Source organism: Vespa crabro, chromosome 4 (assembly GCF_910589235.1).
Source record: "Vespa crabro chromosome 4, iyVesCrab1.2, whole genome shotgun sequence".
Classification (NCBI taxonomy): Eukaryota; Metazoa; Arthropoda; class Insecta; order Hymenoptera; family Vespidae; genus Vespa; species Vespa crabro.
Window position 1 is genome coordinate 11,298,757 of NC_060958.1, and position 15,968 is coordinate 11,314,724.

General features: G+C 40.8%; 1 long non-coding RNA gene across 1 annotated transcript in view; it reads right to left on the reverse strand.

Moving 5' to 3' along the window:
- LOC124423491 overlaps positions 1-15,968 on the reverse strand; it is a 64,394-nt gene that overhangs the window by 39,877 nt on the left and 8,549 nt on the right. The window lies entirely within an intron of this gene.

Here is a 15,968-nt window from a genome sequence, read left to right on the forward strand (position 1 = left end):
CTCAGCTCGTCCATCTATCCCCGTTTTCCGGACCACCTCGCCTCTCCTTATCCAACCGAACGAACTCTATCACTACGTGGCATCTACTCTACACCTCCTCCTCCTCCTCCTTGCGCGGTTTGTGTTTCTTGTGTATCCTCCGCCGCGAGATCAGATAAGTAAGAAGAGAGGAACCGGACGAAGAAGAGGAGTAGGAGACAGAGATGGAGATGAAGGAGTAGAAAGAGGAGGAGAAAGAAGAGGAAGGAGAGACTCGGTTTTAGTTTGTCACCATCGCGTACCAGAGAAAAGACGCGCGCCAGACTCGGGAGAGAGAGAGAGGATTTATTGGACTTGTCTCGGAGAAGAATCAAGACTCGTTGCGGTTGCCACGAGTTGCCAGTCCCTTCCTCCGAGAAAGCCAATTAAATCGGTCGACAGTCCCAAAAGATTCTAGGTCCTCCTCCCAAGAGTACCAACCTCGGCACGATCCCAATCCGCGTTTTGCCTTGTCCACCTATCTTTTTCTCTCTTTTTTCCTCTCACTCTCTCTCTCTCTCTCTCTCTCGTCTCTACAGCTGACCTTTAATCGCAGCGTCGCTCGAGAGAGCATTCCTTTTTCGCGAACTTAAATCGGACGTGTCTTATCTCCCCAAGAGTTCCGATACGACATGCTTTCGCGACTAATGTCCAGTCAAGCGCGCCGACCGAGAGGATTTCTTCGTCCTTTCCACTTCTCTTTCCTTCGTCTTCGCAAGAACGCAAGAGTCCGCTGGATAACTGTCCGTATTTTCTCGAGATTGATCGGCATCGGGGCAAAAAGTCTCCTGTGCTACGATCTCGGTAGACACCAAAGATGGAATCCTCCAAGGACGGAAAACGCGCACATGTACTCTTGGGACCCGAAGGAACATATCTTTCGATCGTTGTAACGTCGTCAATCGAGCCAAAAAATATTCTTACATTCGATGAGACACACATAGCCATTTGTATATTCCTTACGTTTAATGTATTCACTTGAGCGTGAGGATACAGTGAAAACCGCTTCTCGACTCGATCACTTTCGCGGCGGAAGAAGGAACGGTGTTACGTTGATGCATCGACTCGCGTCTACGATTTATTACATCCTATGCTACCTCTGCACGCGTGCCACGTGTATACCTCTGTGTCTGTTTCTACGTGTGTGTAGCACCAGACGCGACGAAGTAAGACGTCGCAGTATCTAAATCAATTACGACCGTTCTCGCTTTCATCGAGGTATTTGTTATCGGCTAACCGTATCGTTATATATCTCAATCGTAACAAGAAACAAAGAAATGAAGTGAAATCTAAAAAAAAAAGGATATTTCTGTGAAAAAAAGAGAGAGAGAGAGAGAGAGAGAACACCAATAACGGAAAACAACATAAAACCAAATATGACGATTAAAGATTAACAACGAATTAATCGATCGTCGTAACTCTAAACTTCTTTTGAATCTTTTCGGCTAGCCCTCCGAAAGAAAAATATTTTCTCAACGCCTTCGTCTTACCGAGAAAAATAGAAACCCAGCGTCTGGGAAAGGGGCAAACTTCGAGCTCCTATAAATTACAAAGAGAAGTTGAGGTGAAAACGGAGCACTGGCTAAGCAAAGCGACTGAAGAAAAAAAAAGAAAAAAAAAAAAGAAAAAAGAAAGAATAGAAAGGAAAATAAAAGAAAAAGGTAAAGGAAAGAAAAAGAATCTTTCCTTTCGCGTTGAGATTCGCGGGCTTCAATATTTGAAGCCCGTCTATGAGTCTCGAAAGAGCCGGTCCAGCAAAGCTTTTCATCGTGGGGAAGACGAAGGAAGGTAGGCGAGCGGTCCTCGCTTAAGCGAAAAGGTGCGTAGATTTTTACGCAGTCGTTCCTTTCGGCGCATTCCTTCGAAGCGAAAGCTAACTCTGCTGGACGGTTGCTTAAAAAGGAGTCGTTGCTAGTTGGAAGAAGAGGTAATGGTACTGGTGATATTGATGGTGGTGGGGTGGTACAACGGAAAGGGTGAAAGAGTGACTTTGAATGCGAGATCGCGGAATAATTTATATGAGGAGAGTAAGAGAGAGAGAGAGAGAGAGAGAGAGAGAGAGAGAGAGAAAAGGCTTCTTGAGGAAGCATTGTGCTTGGACTTGAATTAAACATCACCCCTCCCGCGCTCAACTGTAAAGTTCCGGCCGTGCCTCCTGGCGATGTCGTGACTAGGAGTCCCTAGGAAGGATGGGAGGAATAAAGGGGGATCGATAGGGTACGCAAGGAAGTAGGGCTACTACTATACAAACTACCGATGGTATTCCGTGCAGAGAACCGCACGAGTGAGTATCCTCGTCTCTCGTTACTACCGAGGTAACGAGACGGAAACGTTAAAGAGGTGAAGGAGGAGGTGAAGGAAGGAGGGCGATATCTGCCTTTCCACGGATAAGCCAAGATCGATTTCTCTTGCTCCGAGCTCTTTAAGACCTCGGGTTTTCATGAAATAAACGCGGTTACCGCGAAACATCTACCAGTGTTACGAAATTAAAAAAGAACGATACTAAAATTCGCATACAAATGACTCAGTTTATCCTATCTCCTTTTTCTTTCTCTTTCTCTTTCACTCTACTTTTTACGCAACGCGAGTTCCTAAATATTCAACGACTAAACTTCGTTAGCAATATTTTTCTCTATCTTTCTGACTCTCAGCGCTTTCTTCATATCTCTCTCTCTCTCTCTCTCTCTCTCTCTTTCTCGTTCTCTAGCGTATATTAATCTTTTATGGCGCGCGCCTAAAGCGGTGACGCGCGGGATAACGCGTTTCTTCCACGCTGCTCTCTTTCTTTTCTTTTGTCTTTCACGAAAGTTTCTTCTCTAAATTTCTTATCGCTCTAGAATGCCTTCCAGGCTAAACTCGAGCTTAAGAAAAAGAGAGATGGAAAAAGAAAAGAGGAGAAACCACACGTGGATACTTATCGCTGACCCAAATAACGATGGATTTATAAGGGACCGGTGTGTCTATAAGATCTTTGACTTTCGAGCAATAAAGGTACGCCTCGTTGGGGCGAGAATTTTCAACGAAGTTTAAAAAGGCACGTGGCTCGAGCATCGCGTCTTAAAGAAGAATTTATCATATCTGTGTTTGTCGCTTGCTGCCAACGTCATATGGCAATCGCAAGCGCTTACTTTCGGTGTTAATTACAAGAAGAAAATATTACTCTTGAAAATCATCGAGCGTGTTCCGCATTATAGGCATACCGATGATGATCGAGCCATCTGCTCGAAAGTAAAAAGGTCAGCTTGACGACATCTCGAGTTTCGGCTCGAACCCTTGTCTTTTCTTAGCTATAAAGATTCAAAGAAAGAGGAGGAAGAAGAAATTCAAGTCCAAACCTTTCCCTTTTACTAAAAGTGAGCCTACATTTTTCTTATACATACACACTCGAAAGCTCACGCCTACGCTACACCTCTCTTTCTATCTTCCTCCTTGGTTCCCCTAGCTTATTGACTCTTTCACGATATAGGCAATTCGCGCGGCACGAAAGAAAATTTGTTACCATCGGGAGAAAAAAAGACCTTCTTCCATTTTCCTCTAGAATTCCGTAAAAATTGGATACCTTCTATCGTTTGGAAAACAAATTTGATACTAGTACGGTCGTTTTTTTTATAGAATAGGGAAGAGAAGAGAAGAGGGTGGAAAAGGACTAAAACTTTTCTCTTCGTCTCTTCTCCTTTCATTGGTTAGGTATTTTTATTTAAGGATTATTTAAGGAACAATGATCGTGGGACAATGAGGGAAAGAAAAGTTATTTAACTTCTATACGCGATAGTAATAACGATTCAAAGAGTTCTCCGTTAAAATTTATGCGAGACGATGAAAGGGCTGCTTTTTAGATGGAAGCTACTTTTTTTCACTACAACGCTTAACGAAGATTAAGATTTTAATGGTGCACACGCAAATACTGGGTAGCTTATACTTTTTCTCTTTTCTTTAAACAACCTGCTGCACTTTTCTTCGTTGCTCGTTCACCGACGATGTATACAAAGCGCATTAGTTAGCGTAAATCTACTAAAGAAATTCAAAAAAGGATGAATTTACGGCTGCCGTTGTTCCTCCTTCTCTCTTTGCGTCGAGATTTCCTTTTTATTCTTTCGAAATAACCTTTGATAAAATCCTTAGTTTGATATTTCCTTAGAACAAACACAATGTAATAACGAAGATAGCAATCGATATCGTCTATAATAAAAATGTTAAAAAGAAATGATAGACCGACCGCCGCAAGAGAGAAACGAGAAGGGAGAGTAATATCAAACGTCTCGAGTAGAACGAGACAGAGATACACGAGTGAAATTAACTCCGAGCGAGTCCGGAGCTAACGGATCCGTGAAGCACGTCCTACCGCAAAGGGCTAATATCATCCTCAAACACGCGAATAGACTACGTGTCATGTCGGAAGAGAAGAATAAAAAGAAAAAGACGAGGAGGAGGAGGAAGGAAAGAAAAGTCGGTTAGGGATCTCCGGGAAAATTCCAACACCAGGAGGACAACGTTCTGGACGTTTTTGAAACGAGAGAGAGAGAGAGAGAGAGAGAAAAGAAGAGCAAGAAAAGGCTCCTCCTGAAATAATATTTGAGAAATTCGTTTCCTGAGAATGCCAACGAAAGCGCCGGTGCCTGTTTCCTTCGAACAAATGACCAACAAATATGTATACGAGTCATTTTAGACTTTCTACACGTCGGTGCCCGCAGCTGCCATTCTCCTCGTCGACTCTTCTTCTTCTTCTTCTTCTTCTCTTTTCTCTCTTCTTCCTCCCTTCTTTCTCTTTCTTTCTTTTTTTTCTTCTTCACTATCTGTCTCGCTCGTTTAAATTCAGCCTTCAGGATGTATCCAACAGGCTGCCCGACGACATAGGTTGAGAGAAGAACACAGAGTGAATCTCGCGTTACATGCGAGAAGAGTCGAAGAGCATCGAGCATCGATTACGCTCGAATCGTTCAGGTGCAACAGAATGAGAATGATAACCAACCAGGCAGGTGGCACCGATGTTACTTTCGTTTTGCCTACCCGATGAAAATGTCCCTGGTACGTTGAAAAATCTAAATATACCGATGAATCGATAACACCCGCTTATTGCGACTACCCAAGAGAAAATATCGATCGGTTCGATATATGTATAGACGAACAGGTTACGTATATAAATACATACTCGCGTGGGATCAAGATATTGTTCGATAAATCAACGAACGATCGATGTCGCTTTTTCGTTTTTATCAATCGCAATGAATCGAGAAAAGCAAGAGAAAGAGAGAGAGAGAGAGAGAGAGAGAGAGGAGAGCTGGCGGATAGGAAAAATGGTGAACGAAATGATGGATTCGTTTAAACGTTTCCAACAGGAATTCGAAGCCGAACGATCGGAAGCGCCGGCATGGAAAATAAACTAGCGAGTTTCGATTTTTCACTACACTTTTTTTCTCCCCCTTTTACCTTTATAAACGCGAACGGATAAATTTCGGAGCACGCGTGTCGCCCACGTTTTTTTACATCTACTTTTTACTCTTCCTCTTTTTCTTTTTTTTTCTTTTTTTTTTTCTTTTTTTTTTCTTTTTTCTTTTCTCTTTTTCTTTTTCTTTTCTTTTCTTTTAATCTACTCCATATCTCCCGTGAGAACAAAAGCAACGTTAAAACGTTGTTAACGTTACAAATAACTACTTTCCTGGAATATGAATCGCCTTTGAAATTTCGGCGCTCGCCATAAGATGAGACTTCGTTCTTCTCGTTTCGAAATTGTTTCGACTTAGCCGTGGGCGTTATACTTTCCTACGAACTTTGTTTTCTCACGAAAATTCAAGCGAGCAGCTGCAACAACAGGAAAGTACTGGCTCGGGCCCTTTCCTTTCTCCCACAACTTTACCTGCGTAAACCTCGACTCCGAAGTTCGAGGACAAAGTCCTACCACAATGACGGCGAAATATAGAAAATCAATGCGCTCCGACGAATGCTCGTGTTGTTCTTTCTCTTTCCCTCCTTGTCTTCTTGTCTTTAGCGAAAAGAAGAAGAAAAAAAAAAAAAGAAAAAAAAGAAAAAAGAAAAACAAGGAAAAAAAGAAGAAATAAAAAATAAATAAATAAATAAAATAAAGATTCTAAAGCTGGATCAAATCGCAAAATTTTCTAAAGCTCCTTCCTTCTCTCCCTGACTTTGCTGTCCAAAGAAATCCATATAAAGAAGATTTTGTTCTCGTAAAATGCCATTGACTTCATATAATATGGTAGATAAACATACCAGTTTTTGGCGGCTTAAGACACCAATGGAAAAACCACGATAAATCCGTTCCTTTATCAGGTTCGGGTTCTACGAGGCTACGCGATAGGCTTAGAAAATTTTTCTGATCCTGTTTTCCTTTATCATTTTTTATTACTAGCATAAAAAGAAATATCATACGTATAGGTGGAATCGCACGCATATCTTTCATTTAAACAATGTTTTACGATATTACCAACTTGACATGAATATATGTTTGTTTGAAAATCTCTCTCTCTCTCTCTCTCTCTCTCTTGTCACAGTGTCGAGAAGATTTACTTTTCCAATCAAATATTTGCCTTCTGCCACGGAACGATTTTAACATCTCAAAGTACACACACGCATACGCACACGCACACGCTCAGCTCGACGATATGACGAAGAGTTTTTTTATTTGAAAAACCTTGTAGTCGTTGTGTACTCAAGAATGGTCTATGCTGCAGAGACCTGTGTACAATCGACCAAACGCTCGACCATCCTTTGTTTCTATTGTTTGTCTACGAACTATTCCGCACCGCCTACGAATCTTTCATTCGAAAGCCAAATTTCCATGAGGATGATATTCATTCGTGATCGCTGATTGGCCAACGGTTCTTTAATATTACTTTCGAACCACCCTCTCTCTCTCTCTCTCTCTCTTTTTCTCTCTTTCATTCTTTAAACTCGATCTTCCAATCTCTTTTTTCCGCTTGGATTAAAATCTAAAAGCGTTCCCTTTCGAAGAACGCGAATCGAGTCTTTAATAATATAACAGAATATTGAAAATCAATCGATGGAGATAATATTAACTGGTTACGCCTCCGACTCCTTGGTTCTTAATTTCCGGCGATACGATCATCGCCATTCATTACGCCTCTTTTTATTAGTTTCCTCGACGTATCGGTTTTTATTAGTTTGCACGATAAAACGCGAAACGTCGCCTCCGTTCTACGTAGAATAAATTGAAATTTCAATTAATGATTCTCGATTACGAGGGTGCAAGGAAGCAACCGTATGAATGTTACGTATACGAAAAGGTTAAGTTTTATTCTTCGAATGAAAGAAAGGAAGCGAGAAAAGTTACATTCGGAAACGGTCGGTATTTATGCGCCATTAAATCCCCATAGACGCTTCTTCTTCTCCTCCTCCGTTCTGTTAATAGGGAAGGGTGAGCCGGACAATTGGCTCTCTCCCTTTCTCTCTCTCTCTCTCTCTCACTCCCCATTTTCCATGATCATCCGTAAAACCAAAATTCGTCCGGCACGCGATACCATGTGTTCGACCACCAACACAACCACTGGTTACAACCGGGTAATATCCTAGGAAAGTTAACAAAGCTTCGCGCCTACCGTAAGCAAGACTCGTCGAAAGCAGCTATTCGGACAATCGGCGCAATCAACGCTTTTCCACTGGTTCTCGACCGTCGAAACCAGCCTTCCTGCCATTTCCCATTTTCCCCGTTGGATTTGGCAGCATTTATTTTTCTCGTCTACCGTCGGCACAAAAGACCTACGATAGCTTTTTTACTTGCCTCGCCAAAGAGAAACTTTAACGAACTTGATGATCTTCTCGAAATTATCTCGAAATTGGAAGTCGATACAAAGCTACGATTGTTTCCAATTGAAAGAAAGAAAAAAGAAAAAAGAGAAAAAATAAATGAATTCCCAAACGTAACCAATTTGCCTACACCTCTTAATGGGGATACGACAGGAACGTTTTAAATTCGATCGATGATAATCGTTTTATCAATCCACAGGACGGATATAATTGCTTCGTCGTCCCCAATAAAATTTCGACTATTTAATCTTTCACCGCGTTCTAATTCCCCGATCATTTTTCTCGCAACATCGATCGTTATTCTCGTCCGCTTCATCCTAAAAATATTGTCGCATAATGAATTCATTCCTGATATAATCAATCGTCCTTCCTTGTCAAGCGAGTAAATAATTACGTCAAATTAATTCGACGATTATGATTTTTTATCTCGCACGAAGAGAAAATTTAACGAACTATCACTGTACATACGTTACCGTTTATCGGAGAATACGAATATCGTTTATCGGAGGATAAAAAATGGAAAAAAGAAAGATAAAAAATAAGAACAAAGAAAAAAAGAGAGAAGAAAAAGAAGAGAAAATCAGATTCGGCGAAAGTGACGTCGAGAAGGGTGAGAACGTTGGAAAAAGGGAAGTTCCGGAAAAGGGTCCGGCGGGTAAAACTGCTAGAAGTTCCGGATCTACGCGCCATCGCTTCGAAATCTGACGATTATCGCCCCGGGGGAGCGACGTGTCTACTCGTTCACGTGCTATTGGTAATGGTAAACACGTGAGCGTGTGTACGCATAGAATAGGGCTCGCTGATACGTAGGGCAGTGCGAGTGGCAGTCGAATAGATAGAAAAATAATTGCATTTTGCGAAGCAAAAACATTCTTTTTTTTTTTCTATAAGGCGAGAAAACAAAGCCTCGACTCCCAACGATATTTTTTCTTTTTTTTTCTTTTTTTATAGGAAAAAATGAGTCAAAGAAAGGAAGAAGTCTCAAAGGCATCTACCCGGAATACCTAGAGGAAGGAAAAAAAGAAGAAGAAGAAGAGAAAAAAAAGAAAGAAAAAATGCACCCTGTAAGAAGAATTCGAAACAAATACAATACCAGGAGAGTAATTAGGAGGTAGTCGCCGAGATAGTCTGAGAGAACCGAGAACGTCGTAAAATAAATCCCCGAAAGAACGAAATTCGTGGCACGGATTCCAGAAGCGTCGTCATCGACATTCCTGGGACCATCGGCGTCGCGCGACGCACTAAAACGCGATTTATAGTATACTCGATTATTCGCGGGCACAAAGATGGAGCCCACCGGGAAGCTGGCTGGCTGGCTGGCTGGCTGGCTGGCTGGCTGGCTGGCTGGCTGGCTGGCTGGCTGGCTGGCTGGCTGGCTGGCTGGCTGGTTGGATGGCGAGGGCTCGCGCGCACGACAGATTTGTATAATAAAATGTCAAGAGAAGGAAGATACGAAGGGAGAATGGGGGAGGGAGGCAACGAAACAGCTGTTGCGAGGGCGCGCAGCCACTGCGGATCATAAATTATCGATTGGCAAGAATGGTAGAAAGAAAGAAAGAGGAAGAGACACAGACAGAAAGGAAGAATCTGCTTTGGTGTGTATCTGTTAGGCGGCATCGCTTACGAAAGCCCAAATATTTACACTACCCGGTGGCAAAGCACGAAAGTAATAGATTCGAGATGACTTTTCATTTAACCGAGTACAAAAGGGCACGGTACGAGGCGAACAGGCTTCTCGCGCCCACCCGCTGCTTCCTGTGGCCTTCCAGGACAATGATCCTTCCACCTCTCTTGTACGCGCCCACGATACTCTATATACGGGTCACCAAGTGAAAGAGAAAGATAGAGATAGAGAGAGAAAGAGAGAGAGAGAGAGAGAAACAAGAACGACATCAACGACCTCGATGGACCACCACCATTCCTCAAGGGGTTTCCTCCCGCTCTGCGAAAAGTCGCTTTGTGGTACGCCGTTTGTCAGCCGCTCGGACGCTAATTGTTATTGCTCGCTAATTTTCCCCCAATGTCCGGATACGTCCAGGGGTTGGAGGAAACTGCTGCTCCTTCCTCTACACAAATATACTATAGGTATTCAGATATATATATATATATATATATATATATATATATTGTGTGTGTGTGTGTGTGTGTGTGTGTGTGTGTGTATCCATACGTATGTAGATACGTACTATGTAATTCTATGCTATACATACGCTCGCACCCGTCCTCCTTTCAACCAAACTATAAACGGACTTGTATATCTCTCCTACCATATACTAAATTCGAGGTTTCTAAAGGGACACGTATATCTTCGGTCGGGCCTTTTCCCTTTCGGAAAATCTAAGTGCCTTTTAAACGCGAGGAAAATCGAGATTCACGATGATCCGACCCTTCGTTAGAAGGGCATAGATAGTCTTTGATGTTAAAATAGCATTGATGAAGAGGACGCTGATTAGCAATGATACTCGTGCGAATAATAAACATCCCTGTATATCGTAATATTGTGCATAATATGATTTAAGCTTCGACATGATACAATGCAATGCATGCATTTGGAAAATAAATGTAAATGCATTGTGTTCCCCTTTTAAACTCTGATGCAACCGCTCGATCTTTCTACGTTTACGCTGCGAGAGCTTTTAAGTGACGATAAAAGCGACTCGAATAGTTATGATCGATCAACGACGAAACTGAAAATATTGCCGAGCTCTACGTCCACCAATATATCGTTGCTATATGAAACTTTTGACAATGTAGAAATACAAAGGCGAACTCGAATATAAAGAAAACATTAATATACATTCTAAAAATATAATCTCATTAACTCCATCCAGTATTTACCTCATTACGTAGTACCATTTAACATTTATTTTCCACCTCCCACCTCATTTAACGTAGGAAAGAGTATACGAAATAATTGCCCGATACACCATTGTTTTCATTCATCGCAATACGATGATATAACATCTCATTTACTTTGGATAATCCTAATAAATTCGATCGTCTCGTCTACGAATAAAATATAATATCTCATTATATACAAGCGAGCTCTTTATAAAATTCATTAAGTTCGAAAATAATTAATTTACAGGAATTAGAGAACATATAACGTTGTTGTAATTTCGTATTAATTCAATAAATAATTAACTTTAAAATGTTACTTGTACTATAACACAAAATAAAGATTTACAACGAACGAAATCGTTGTTCATTAGACCGTCCGAAAAAAAAAAAGAGAAAGAGAGAAAAAAAGAGAGAAAATAGAAAAAAAACATTCGCAAGCAAAAATTAACGCGTTCCATCATATATCGTTAGGATGGTCTAAAAAGCAGCGAACGGATCAAAGAACGACGAAGATACGAACAATCTCTATAGACCGCGGAGAAAAGGGAGCGAGGTAAAGTCGCTGTTTTCTCTATGCAACCTACCTTTTGCGCAAAGAGAAACGCTAATTATCATCACCGGCTCATTTCCCAGACGTCGTTATGGAAATACCACGAGGATTCGTTTGCTATGTCGCGCATCTTGTAAATGGTCGTTTGAAGTTGCCAATAGAAATGTTAGAAGACTACGTTAAAAAATGATAACAAAGTGTTTTCACGAATTGATTGAAATTGATTTTCTTTTTTCTCTCCTTTTTTTTTTTCTTTTTTTGAGAAAAAGAAAAAGAGAAGTAATAATAAAAAGATGTCGTTTGGAAAAAGTACATTTTAAGAGACTTGGTAAATAATCGGAGATTTCTCAAACGTTTCTAAAAATAAATACAAACGAGCGACAAAGAAGTTTAGGAAGTCGATGGCTGGTGAAACTCGAGCGGATCAGAAGAAATATTTCTTCCTTTCTCTCAAAAAACGATAAGTGATTCTATTTCGTCTCCTAATAGAGACACACTCGAAATGTGTCGAGACACCAGGCAACAACTGTCGTTAAGGTTTGCCTCCCGATGATCATGAAAGGTCGACACGCGTGGCGAGAATTTTTCGAGAATTCGGTTAAGGAACGCGTGAAAAATCAGTGTGTATCGAGTTCTCGCGAAGTGTGGCCATCAAGCTAGCAGCTGTCCTCAGGCACGTACCGTCTTGGCACGCACGCTATGCCACGCACGATATGCCACGCACGCTTCCGGTCACTCGAACATCATTGCGTCCACGTGTTCGCGGTGATACCAAAGACGACAGCTGTAATCTTCCAAAAAGTTGGGAGAACGTGACTCGGCGTTTCTATGGGATGATTGAAAGTTAATGTCTCTCCTTGAAGTTATGCGTTTTATCAAAAAGACATTTTGGAATTATTCTTATGTAAAAAATATATATTAATGTATCAATATATATTAATGATCAAAAAAGAAAAAAAACATCTGAAAACATTTTTCATGAAAATGTTGCTCTTTTTCTTTGTTAAAACTAAAGATTCGTTTACGTACAAGTCACCCTGTGTGTGTATATATATATATATGTATATACACTATATATTGGTATCTACGTTTTTACAAGGGTAAGAAAGAGACGACATAGACAAAGACAAGTACAGAACACCGACTAGAACGACGACGACATCGAGACGCCTTGACATTTGCCAGGTCGCTACTTTGTCAGTGGATTTATAGAGCGGATTCCTCGACGAGGGTGACCGCTGCATAGTTTATCGTCTTCCGGTCCTACCAATTGCCCTTCCGCGCGGCCCTCGTCCGATACTTCCTTTCGTTACGTTCAACGTTCCATTGATCGATGCCACGACGTCCCTTGTCACGAGCTCTTCTCTCTTTTTACCTCCTACTATTTTATATCTATTATGTACCTATCTCCATTATGTAATATTTCTATTACTAACGTTTCGATATTATCATTTTTCTTCTTCTCCTATTTTTTTTCTTTTTCTTTTTCTTCTTAACGACCACCGAGATACCATTCGTTTTCAATCGCGTTCGTTAAAGGAAAAAATTTCATTTTGAAATAACTGACGTGTGAATTAAAACGATTATGAGATATTATCCGAGCGAATGGACGAGGCCAACAAAATGTAACGGTTAGATACGCAAAGGGTAGACGTATGACAATAAAGGCCGATCCGTACGTTGTACGTCGATGAACGATGACTTTGCCTTGATAAATAACCTGTTGATCGCTAGAGACGCGGGAAGGATACAAGCGAGGTCACCTTTGCCGATGCTATACTAAAAACGAGAATAAACGAGCGGGGTGTAAAGTTTCACCGAGATCGTGAGATATTACTTCATATATACAAAATAAATGTAGACACTTATTGGACCTATATTCCTAATGTTCCTAAAATAAATCAAATGTCCAATCTCTTTAAATTACATCGATAAATAATCCAAGTGTTTTTAGCTAAGGAAAAGTTGTCAAAAATCTTTTTGATCGATTTGACCTCGAGATATAAGGAAGGATATAGACAAAATGAACGAAGTACCTAGAAGGAAAAGAGAATATCCAAGCAAAGGGATCGAATTCCTTAACAAGAAAGAGAAAGAAAGAGAAAGAGAGAGAGAAAGTGTTTGCAGAGGATACCCCTCTTCTCTAATGTACTACAAACTACAGTCGCATGCAATAGCTAATGGGCTTGACATACTGGACTCAGACATAAAAGGTCGAACTCATAGAGGAGAAGAAGGAGTCTACGTTTGTGGACAAATCGCTCTCGTCATTCCCATTCCTCGCTATTAATGCAATAAGTAATGACGATAACGAGCTACGCACACCTTTATATCGTTTACCTGACTACGTTCTTACATATATATTGTATATACGTATGTATGTATGTTTGCTTTACGACGAGAAACCGTTTTCTCAATGATTTTCGCGATGCCTCGAGCACTGCGTTCTCTATCCTTTATAGACTGGTACATAACCGGTACATGTTACAAGATGAAAAGAGAACTTTGATCCTCGTCCCTTCGTATGAACCGTACGTACATTCAAAGACCTGGATAATCTCTCTTTTTGTTGTTTTTTTTGTTGTTTTCTTTTTTCCTTTTTTCCAACGAATACTTCTCTAAAATACATTCCTACGTCGACCCACTTTTTCTCTATATCTTATTCTCTCTTCAAAAATATTTTTCTTATTTTCCCTATCCAATAAAATCGAGTAACAATTTTTACTTATAAGTATACATCCTTATCAATTTTTATCCATCCTCTCAACGTATTTATTTCTAATTCAAAGATCGTGCTCGTTAAATTCATATAACTCGTTACAGTTTGGGTCAGCCAAACTCATCGTATACTCCTTCACAAAGAAGAAATCTTGGATCGAGATCAGTGGCGTTTCTTCGTTGGGCAAGATAAAATTTCTACGCGACGTTAACGACGGAAGTCCCTCTACCAAACAGCAGAAAGAGCAGAAACAGCAGGAGTAGCAGTAGCAGCAGAACCAACAGCAACAGCATCAACGGCAGCTTACCTCGTTATTAACATTTTCGAATAAGGGTACTTCTTGTAAAGGGGAAAAAGAGAGTACGAGCTTACGTGCGGAAGGTATTTCGCTACAGGATTTTAATTAGATGAAGTAAAAGATAAGCTGAAGACGCTACAGGAGCGGAAAGTAACGATATCCTTACTACTACGCTCCTGCTGCTGCTGTCCGTGCTTCCCAACCAACTTCGTGCTATCGGATTTTTAATATCTTCCAAACGATATCTTTCGAAACGTCTTGGCCTGAGAAAATGTCGAAAAAAATTCGTGCGCGCACCTTCGCTTACAGATAAGTAACGAAATTAATTAAATCGTGCTTTATCTGATTTTTTTTCATGAGAACCTACCCCCCTTATATTCGTTCAAACAAAAAGACGACGATCGATTTTTTTTATCTCCATTACGACATACTCTACTTAGAAATTAGAAAATAAATGAGATATTACAAATTTTTAACACTTCATCTTTCAACGAAAATCAAGAGGGAGAAAGAGAAAGAGATCAATCACTGAAGTTAACCGTTCCTTTCGAGCGAGAAGAAAAGAAAGATATCGTACGCCTTTCGCGTAAAGAAGTTCTCTTTCATTTGACTCGTAAAAAAATCTTTTCAAGACCCTTCATGGTTGGCATATCTATGTAAAAAGAAGTGATAGATAGATAGATAGATATAAAGAGAGAGAGAGAGAGAGAGAGAGAGAGAGAGAAAGAAAGAGAGAAAAAGAGAAAACGGTTGGTAGCTTTAACGTCGACTATCGGAGTACTATTTTGATCTCCAACATACTGACGCTTCTCTAAAAGAGTTGGGTCTCTCAAAAGATAGTCTAAAGTGAAAAGAGGGAGGTTTGCGGCAAACGACGTGCGCTAACTGTAACAAACCTTAAAGATTTTTGGTGTGTGAGAATAGACTCTGAAATATATATGTACATATATATATATATATATATATACACATATATAACTACTTGTGATCTTTCGATGCCTGGAAGGGAAAAAATTTGTCTCTGTCTTTCTCTCTCTCTCTCTATCTCCCTCTCCCTCTCTCTCTCTCCCTCTCTCTCTCTCTCCCTTTCTCCCCATTTTTCTAGTCCTTTCACGCGTCGTCGAAACGTACACGAAATACTTTGATCGTTGCTGAACGTGCTGCTAGCTAACCACATAGTCGATAAGACTCGATCCGGATGATCTCCCTTTTTACTAGTATAGTGTCTTCTCTCACCTCGAGGCTAAGCAGGTGTCTCGTCCGTGCAGCCCTTTTTTTCCAAGGGATTCCTACTGTGTATCCAACATCGTGATATTCTGAGCGGCCAAAGATGTTTCTTCTTGATGCGACATCCTTGCGTCGTTGACCTCCCCTCTGCCACATGGCGTTTCGCATATGGCGCACGATCTACCGAACTCGAGTCTCGCTTATTTATTTTCTACTCGCGCACTCTCAGCAAAAGAAGAGGTAAAGAGAGAGAGAGGGAGAGGGAGAAAGAAAAACGAAGAAAAAGATGGTGCCAAGGGCGAGATCGTAACGCAAGCCGACAGATTGTAATCGGTTGTAATCGTCGAAAACTGGACACGTGCAGCTGCGATCGATCCTAAAGAAGAAACGTGGCTTCCTTTTCTTTTCTTTTTACTAAAAACTTCAGAGTTCTTTCGGAACAGCCGAGACTCGTGCCTGTTGCCATCGATATCAGAGCTCTGCTAACGTATAGAATAAATAGATATGCATAGATTATTTCAAAATCGTACGCTTCG